The 10,241-nt window shown below is 39.1% G+C and overlaps 1 protein-coding gene across 7 annotated transcripts in view; it reads left to right on the plus strand.

Annotated features, from left to right (window-relative positions):
* The window catches only part of GRAMD2B (GRAM domain containing 2B), a 112,446-nt gene that overhangs the window by 12,308 nt on the left and 89,897 nt on the right, over positions 1-10,241 (plus strand). The gene's annotated exons all lie outside the window — the stretch shown is intronic.

Below are 10,241 nucleotides of genomic sequence, written 5' to 3' on the forward strand. Positions count from 1 at the left end.
GTTTTTTGTTTGTTTGCACAGGCCTGTATTTGATCACAATGTTGACACGTGCTGTGTCACCTTAGTCCAGTTACCTGAACTTTCTAAACCTCAGCTTTCTCATTTGTAAGATGGAAAAATAACACCTACATCTGAGGACTGTTTTTGAGGATTAGGTATGGAGAATGTACATACTGTGGCGAATACTGGAGAATGGTTAACTGTTATAGTTACAAAGTAGGCTAAATGCTACTATAGAAACACAGTTGGAAGTCTTTACCCACACAACCCTGGGTCAACTCTAAGGGTTTGTTTGGATTTGTTTCTTTTCCCTCATTCTTTAAAAAACAAAAAAATAAGATTTTATTTATTTGACAGAGAGAGAGAGAGAGAGACAGTTGACAGAGAATACAAGCAAGGAGAGTGGGAGAGGGAGAAGCAGGCTTCCCACTGAGCAGGGAGCCTAACACCGGGCTCAATCCCAGAAACCTGGGATCATGACCTGAGCCAAAGGCAGATGGTTAATGACTGAGCCATGCAGGTGCCCCTTCCTCATATATTCTTTTATAACTTACAAATGACTTCAAGCTAAACACAGTTGGTGGCAGTATATAAAGCTAAAAAACATGTACTTTTGTTCATATATTTGAATAGATGTAGAAACCATGAAAACTTTAAGATCTAAACTCGACAGCAAGAGCTGTCAGGCTCTTGCATTTTTCCCATATGGCTGAAATCCATACTCGGATGACTTTAAAGAAACCTGGAAATAAGGTAAGGGTGGAGATAATATACTGCATTCATGAGTTTTCTCAAAATCACAGTTTTTCTGGGAAGAAGTGTGATTATCTCTAGAGAAAAACACAAGTTCCAGTGGTCAAGTGGTGTGTGATGTCAAAATGAAACATTTTTTCAACAGGGCTACTGATTTATAAGGTTACAGTATGTTCTTTACTCAGAAATTTGAGAGTTTGAGCTTTGCCTTTGATGCAAATGTCTCCACCCTTCATTTCTTCCCCAGTAAAATAAGAGTAAAGACCCTATGAGAAAAAGCTTCTTCATGTGTGCCGAATATTAACTCTCCAAATTTGTGCCCCGGAAGTTTAAGTAGAAAGAGCCCAGGCTTAGCCCTGACAGTCCTCTGGGACCCGGAACAAATCACTGATCCCCTCCTTTTCTCCATCTCACAAAATGGAGAAATCTACCAGTAAGAGGATTTTTTTCAGACAATGGAGAAGTTAAGGGGCAGTGGGGAATGAAATGAAGTGAGATAAATAGATATAGAGAGATAGATATATAGATATATAGATATTTAATTATAAGCTCCTTCTGGGGGAAAAAAATGAAGAATCCTTTTCCGGGATTACTTTATTCTTAAGTATTTAATATTTATTTTAGTTGCTATCTGAAGTGGGGGACTTACCACAAAGCTAATGAAGCTGAACTTTTAGGGCTGATCACCTGAATTAACCTCTTCTAATTCAATATTCTCTGTCTGCACCTGATTTTCAGTTGTTTTTTTTTTTTTTTTCCCTTAAAGAAGTCCCCCATATCATATAAGCTGCAGGCCCTACAAAACTGAATCTGCCCCAGTTGCTGCTCTTAACATAAATACACATTTTTCAACCCAGACCAATTTTCTAATGGTATCACCGGTGTTTCATCATCATCAGTGAGATAATATCCTACTAACAGCTTAACAAATCTATGCAAGAAACTTAACAAGAAACTATTACTATAGTATGAATGGGTATTTCCAAAATGACTGATTCCTGGAATAGATGGAAATACAACTTATCCCCTACGTGCATGTATTATTTTTCAGAATATTCATATTGTCATTTATACAGGATGGTCACATTACATAAACCATATAATTAATGAACCACATATACTAGAGTGTATAACATATTTAATGCAGAATTTAATTTTAGCATAAAGCATAGATAAAGGTGATAGTATATTTTCCTTCTCAAACGAGAAGAAAAATATTATCAAATATTCTATCTATATTATTATATACCACACGTTGGGGGGTTTAAAGAAATATAGATTCCAGAAATCCAAAAGTTGCTATACTGACAATAATTCCTCTCTGAGGTGAGAAGTAGCATAGAACAGTTGTTAGGAATGTCAGCTCCACAGGATGCCTGGGTGGCCTCTCCAGTGAGCTTCTGATTCTGGGTTTCAGCTCAGGTCGTGACCTCAGGTCCTGAGATCCAGCCCCACTTGGGGGTCAGCTCAGCTCAGTGCAGAGCAGTCTTGTCTCTCCCTCCCCCGAATTGCACGCACACACACACTCTCTCTCAAATAAAGAAATAAAATCTGGAAGGAAGGAAGGAGAGAGGGAGAGAGGAAAGGAAGGAGGGAGGGAGGGGAAATAGAGAGCAAGCAAGTAGACCAACATGGGGTCCCATCTCATAGAAGTGGTTCAGCAAGTCTGTACTTCAGTTTTTGCTCCTCTTAAAGAGGGAGTGATAGCTTCTACTTCATGAGGTTCTTATAGGGATTGAATGAGCTGCCCTACTTGTGAAGTGCCTAGAAACCTACCTAGCATAGGCAAGCACTGCATAAATGTTATTTAAAAACACTTTATGCTGGGGGCACCTGGGTGGCTCAGGCTGTTGAGCATCTTCCTTCAGCTCAGGTCATGATCCCAAGATCCTGGGATCCAGCCCCACATTGGGAAGCCTGCTTTCCCTCTCGCTCTCCCCTGGCTTGTGTTCCCTCTCTCACTGCCTCTCTGTCAAATAAATAAATAAATAAAATCTTTAAAAAATAAAAATACTTTATGGTGATTTCTACCTTGGGCTGTAGTCTCACAAACTGCTTTAGCACCCTGGGCAATGACTGAAAATTTCTCATTTTACTTGACTGTCATTCTCCCACTAGTGACAATAGCTAAAACAGAAAACTGTGTAGTCATTTAAATGTTTCATGGCATAAGATTATTTGTTTTTATTTCAAAAGGGTTTTTAATACTTGCTAAATTGTCCACATTAGGAAATATAACTATGAATTAATAAGCATGTCTATTGGAAGTTGCCTCTTTTGTCAGCCTGTAGGACTGAGTGACTGAGAACCGGTGACTGAGAAGCTGACTTGACTTTGAACTTGCAACAATATCTGGGTTTACAGTAATAAAACAAAGTGTGTTTTATTGTGGCCCTAAACCATGATGTATGTGTGAACACTAAATTATTGGATCACTAATATGTAAGTTCTGAGGTAATGCTATAAATCATGGTAAATATTTAATGGAAATATCAAACCATCCTTCTTAAAGTCTTATAACTGAATGACAGGGAAGGAGTTTTGTTAATTTCCTTGTAATTCTATCAATGGTCCTTAATTAATGACAAATAAGAGAAAATACACATTGTGATGAAACACTCAATCATGCCGATACCAGCTTTTTGTCCCTTCTTTGGATCCCCAAAAGCAAAAGCATTGTTTTTTCTTGAATCCAAAAGAAGTAAAATCTTTCTACTGTGTGCCTATCAGGTTTTTCCACAGTGCCAGACGCTATGTAACCATAAGCAAACCTATAGCTTTATGTAACTTTTGCAGCTTTTCAAAAATACATGATTAAGAGCAGTGTGATGACCACAGTTCTGTGAGGTAATTCTTAATAAGGACCAGCCTTGGTTCCACAATCTTGTCATAGAAATGACAACATTTATTCTATGCATCCTCTGTACCAAGTATATACTAAGCCCTTTTCACAGATTAGCTAAATAAGACTTCACAATAATCTTATGAAATAGGAACTCTATGACTGCATTTCCCAGATAAAGAACCAAGGTTTAAAAAAAAAAAAAAAGGAAGTACTTGATTACCACGATGTAAGAGTTGGACTCCATCTTAAAACTCTAAATCCCATGTTCTTCCTACTTCACTGTACTCCCACTCTTGCAACCTTTAATTTCCTTCCTTTGTGGACTAACAGAATTGGGTGAATGGATATAGACCTTCTGAAGTAAGTGGGGTACTTAACATCTGATGTGGGAGTTAGATGTGACACCAAAAGCATAAGCTACAAAACAAATAATAAATAAACTGGACCTCATCAAAGTTAAATACAAAAGACACCCACAAGAAAGTGAAAGACAATCCACAGAGTGAACAAAAATATTTGCAAATCATGAAGCTGATAAACATCTAGTATCCAGAATATATCAGATTTCTTACAACTTAATAATGAAAAAATGACACATTTAAAACTAAGCAAAGGTGGGACACCTGGGGGGCTCAATCTATTAAGCATCTGACTCTTGATCTCAGCTCAGGTCTTAATCTCAGGATCATGAGTTCAAGCCCCACATTGGGCTCCACTGGATGTGGAGCCTACTTTAAACAAACAAACAAAAAAATTCAAAGGATATGAAGAGTTTTTTTCTCCAAAGATACATAAATGCCAATAAGATGCAATATGGTTCTTCACATTAATCATAAGGACAAAGTAAAACAACAAGAGAAAAAAACCCATAATGAGGTACCACTTCACACTTACCAAAATGACTATACTCAAAAAGACAGAAAACAACAAGTCTTGAAAAGCATGCAGAGGAATTGGAACCCTTTTACAAAGCTGGTGGAAATGCAAAATGGTGGGAGCACTTTGGAAAACAGTTTAGCAGTTCCTCAACAGATTAAACATAGAGTTACAATATGACCCAGCAATTCCACTCCTTGGTATATAACCATAGAATTAACAACTCATGCCCACACTAAAACCTGTACATGGGTATCATAATAGCCATCAAGTGGAAACAATCCAAATGTCCATCTACTGATAAATATGATGTGGCTTGACTACAGAATGGATTATTAATTGGATAAAAGAAAAAAGAATGAAGTACTATTCTAGGCCACAATGTGAATGAAAGAAACTAGTCACAAAAGGCTACATGATTCCATTTTTAAAAAAGATTTATTTATTTATTTGAGAGAGAGAGAAAGAGAGAGAGAGAGAGCATGAGAGGGCATGAGCTGGGGGAGGGGTTGAGGGAGAAGCAGACTTCGGTTGAGCACAGAGCCCTACAACCAACATGGGACTCCATTCCAAGACCCTGAGATCATGACCTGAGCTGAAGGCAGACACTTAACTGAATGAGCCACCCACATAATCCCATTTAAATAAAATGTCCAGAATAGGCAAATCTACAGAGATAAAAGTAGAATTATAGTTCCCAGGGGCTAGAAGAAAGGACGATGAGATTGACTACTAATGAGTACAAGATTTCTTTTTGTAATGATGAAAATGTTCTGGAATTAGTGGTGATAGTTACACAACTCTGAACCAGTGAATTGGAGAGTTTGAAAGAGTAAATTTCACAGTATATAAAATATGTCTCAGAAAGATTAAAAAAACTTAATGAAAAATTTTTAAAAATCATTCTTTTTTTAAAAAAACTCACATTCTGTGAGTACAAAACATAAAAATAACTTTGTTCATGACTGACAAATTGGCCTATTGATTTCAAAAGGAATGACACATTTTTATTAAACTAGATATTCTAGATCAACATTTTCTTTATTTGCCATGTAACTTTTTAAAAGACTTTATTTATTTATTTGAGCAAAAGAGAGAGAGAGAGGGAGAGGGAGAGGGACAGGGATAGTGAGAGAGAGCACAAGTGGGAAGGAGAGGGAGAAGCATACTCCCCATTGAGCAGGAATCCTAATTGGAAGCTTGATCCCAGGACCCTGGGATCATGACCTGAGCCAAAGGCAGATGCTTAACTGACCGAACCACCCAGGTGCCCTTTAAGTTTTTGTGTTGTTGGTTTTTTTTTTTTCTAATTTTATTTATTCATCAGAGAGAGAGAGCGCACACGCGCACATATGCACTTTCGGTGAGGGGCAGAGGGAGAGGGAGAGAGAGAATCTCAGGCAGACTCCCCGCTGAGCCCTGAGCCCAACATAGGGCTTGACCTCACCACCCTGAGATCCCAACCTGAGCCAAAATCAGAAGTCAGACGCTTAACTGACTGAGCCACAGGTGACCCTAAGATTTTATTTTTTAAGTAATTTCTACCCCCAACATGTGACTCTAACTCACAATCCTGAGATTAGGAGTCGCACACACCATTTAAGTCTTTGAAAATGTTTCCCTTTCATCTTCTCACTGAAACTGTGCCAGGTTAAGGGAAGGATGTAAGAGATTAAGTACCACAAGAAAGGGTTTGTGCCAGGGGCCCACAAGACCAGCCCACACTGAGAGATTCACTAGACACACTGACAGAACTCAGCATACAGTAGAGTACACAAGGCTAAGATTTACCACGGGGACATAGTGAACTGGGTCATAACAGAAAAAGATGCAGGTGGAATCTGGGGGCATCCATGTATAAGCTTCCTTATACCCTTTCCCTCATAGTAAGGGTCACAGGGAATAAATACCTTCTTCCCCCGGCAAGGCAAATGCTACAACAGGTGTACAATGTTTCTGAGCACGGAAGCCCATCAGAGAGTTTTTACTGGAGGCTAGTCACATAGGCACCCTCTTCCTAGACATGCGCCAAATTTAATCTCCCAGAAGGAAAGCAGATGTTGAACATAAATCATATTGCTTGCACAGCCTAGGCCTGATGAGCCACTTTTTTTATTTTAAGGTTTTTTTATTCATTTGACACAGAGAGATCACAAGTAGGCATAGAGGCAGGCAGATAGAGAGGGGGAAGCAGGCTCCATGCTAAACCGAGAGCCCAATGCGGGGCTTGATCCGAGGACCCTGAGACGATGACCCAAGCTGAAGGCAGAGGCTCCACCCACTGAGAACCCAGGCGCCCCCTGATGAGCTACTTTTATCAGCCTGGGAAAAGTGGGCACACTCCCAAAACCAAAGTTCCCAAGTATCAGGCTTTCTAAGAAGACCAATCTCGGGTCTTCATATTCTACAGTAACTCTATCCTGAGCAGGGGTGGAAAACCAGGACCTCAAAACTACCATCCAATGAAACACAGATTCTTGAGGGAAATACAAAGAGGACTAAGAGGATTCAAGGCCAAGGGGACACTGTAAGGTTTGGCTCCTAGATCAAAAGTCTACCCACATCCACCACCTGGGAAAAATTGGACAGGCTCAAGGAAGAACCTTAAGCCCAGATGGGCCTGATCATTTTGAAGTGATCCCAGGATTTTCTAGATTCGCTTCCTAGCTTCTACCATCACCATGGCCTTCCATTCTCTAGTTGTCCAGGCAAAGGCACCTCCTTTAGTACTTTCCTGGAATAGGTGTGTCTTTTGCAGGAGAGATAAAAGGAAAGAGAGATGAAGTGCAAAGGTCTCTGACCTTTATCGTCCCCTGTGGTATTCAAGAAAGAATCCTCATTGATGTACAGATGGTGAAATGGTTTATCACCAAGAACAGAGTTCATGAAACACTTACCAGACCAGAGGTGTTCATGTAGCCCAGATATAAAGGTCACAGAGGCAACCCCAAGAAATAAACATGACATGACATGAGGTCATCCTTTTCTCTCCTGCAAATGCTTAGTGAGAATTTATCTCATGGAAGACTGGAAGACTGCTGTCTCAACTCCTTTGGGAGTCAGTAACCACCAAAGATCAACTAGAATGTATTTGAAAAATAAAGTGGAAGGGATGTCTTTTTTTCCCCCCCTAGAATATATTTCTGTTACATAAGAATTATCTAACTATGACCAGTGAGTTACAAAATGCATCATTAAAGGGCAGGACTCAAAGTGCATGCCAGGCATGAAAATGGTTTAGGTTTCTGTGGCTGCTTAGAATTTCTAAGACTTTCTACTTTCTCTGTATCTTTCTCTATTATCCTGGGTTCCTCGTTTTCCTTTTACTTCTTTCACTGATCAGCCTCCTCCTCTTTCCCCCCTTCCCATCCCTCCCATCTCCCCAAAGAATTAGAAACTGACTGTAATTTCCAAGGGTTCACTTATCTGCAGCCAACTGTTTTCTTTGACAATTACTTTGACAATATCTGGGAGAATTACCCAGATACAAGATGGTATCTCATTGACAGATGATTTCTAATAAACATTGCTATGTTAGCATGTGTGTACCTGCATCTTCCACATTAATTTTTTTTTAATGGTACCTTCCATAAATATTCAAGTTCACGAAAATCAGTAAATTCTTTTTTGCTAAGTTGTACTTTTAGCCCTATGGAAAAAAGAGACAGTAAATTCTTATTTAGAAGCCTTTCAAAATCTTCAAAGCTCTGCCTTCAAAATCAGGCAGCTACATAGGAAAATCAGAGTTTCCCAGAATCACACTTTGTAGCCCTGGTGATTGGCTTGACGCAGAGGGAGGAGACCTTCCTGGCAGAGATCAGTCACCCAGGGAAGGACCCTCCATCTAACTATCCATGTTTAATCTTCACAGAGAGTCAAACTGTCTTGAATCTAAGAAAGTCAACTTAGATGCAAGACACAACAGATGACCCATTAGCAGGTGAGCCTGTCTCCAAGATAATAATTGCCTTCCATTTCATTTGCCTTCCACTGAGGCAGGGTTTTACTAGGACTAAAAGAGAAGTTTTCTCCGAAAAAGTGAAAAAATTGCTTCCTCCAAAAAATGAAAAAGTAATTTGGTATCATAGAGCATAAGCAGACTTTAGGATAGGTAACAATCCTATGTGTGTCAGGCCTTCCCCGAACCATTGTGGGTTCTATGGAAAGGTGACAATCTAGAGCATACCCAGAGATCTGAGAGCATGAGTGAACATGCAGATCTCTGTCAGCTGTGCAAGAGCTAAGGCTATTAGTCTGCAGAAGTAAAGCTCAGAAGCCAGTGCGGAGAGTAGGGCGCGAGCGTCAACTTGGATATTTAAAGGTTTGTCATGTGACAGAGTCAGTGTACATGGCCTGAAGGGCTAAAAAGGTACAACTAAGAAGAGATAACATTCCAATTGCTATAAAAGAGAACTCGGAACAATCAAAATTCCCAAGGATGAAATGGGAATGCTGTGAGTGGTAAGGAGTTCCCTGTAGCCTGAGGTATTCAAGCATTTGATAGATTCATTCAACATTCTGCATACCTTTATTAAGTGTTCACTCTAGAGGCTCAACACTGGCTACACAGAGGTGAATGAAAGGGTTATATTCCTGCTTTTATCCAACCGAGTCTGGTAAGGTCATCAGCTCAGAGGTAGACTCTTGAGTTAATCGCTAGAGAGGACTCAGATAGGACCTGTCAAGTTTTTCTGAATCTCAGGAAACATTCCATGAAATAAAGCTATGGGTTTTTCTACATTTAGGAAGCCCCAAATATTTTTTTTCTTGCCAAGAATGAGCCAGCCAGATTAATAACTTCTTGGTTACGGAATAGTTTACAGCTAGTTTAAAGAATATTTTGGAGACTGTTGGGATTAAGGCTTTAAACTTTTAACTGTGGGTCTCCAAAGAACCTAAGGAAGAAGGTTCAAGTCCATTTTCTGAAAGTGAGCTCTTAGAATCATCTTTTTGCTGTTGGTGATAGTACTTATAACTTAGAGTTACATATGCTTTACGGTTAGAAGATAGCTGGCCTTTGGAAAAATAGAATGACAGTATTCTATAAGTAGGAACATAAGACTGGTATATGCTAAAGAAAAAGATGAAAAAGTTTCTTCTTAATGGTTTGCATTTATTCTCAAAATTAATTCCTTAACACAGAACACTGATTAAGTACAATCTAATCTTGCCTAATTAGTGAAGTTCATTTTCTAATCACTTTGGTAATCAGCACACTTCAAGATGTGATCTTTTTAATTTTACAACTGTGATCTCAAAACTGGACCACCTGATGATTTGGAAAGATAACCTGTTATAGCTACAAGGGCCCTGCGAGTTTGCCTAACTTGACCAGGGGGCAGAGGTGAGAAGCTCTGGGAAAATTCCAGGAAGTTCGCTTTAGTGAGCCTCCCAGAATAGCTCCCGGCAACACAGAATTCACAAACACGTCTTCATGGAAAATAAACCAGCACTAACAAAAGCTCCTTTCACTTCTTTTTTTTCCTTTAGCATATTTTAAATACTAAGACTAATCCAAAAAAAAAATTCTATTAGCAAATTATGTACTAATCAATGCTAGAATGCTAAAAGTTTAAAAAACAAGAAAAAGAACAAGGTCAGGGACTGAAAAGTCATAAGCATCAGGAGAGAACTTGCTATTCAGTTTCCAGAAGAAGAGGGAATGCTTTATAGAAACTTCTAGATACAGACCTGTTTTACCTTGTACTTAAAGAGAAAGGTTTACACCAAATACAACAATATACTTTACATTATTATACAGTTTTCT

This window comes from Mustela nivalis, assembly GCF_964662115.1.
Source record: "Mustela nivalis genome assembly, chromosome: 3".
NCBI classification, from domain to species: domain Eukaryota; kingdom Metazoa; phylum Chordata; class Mammalia; order Carnivora; family Mustelidae; genus Mustela; species Mustela nivalis.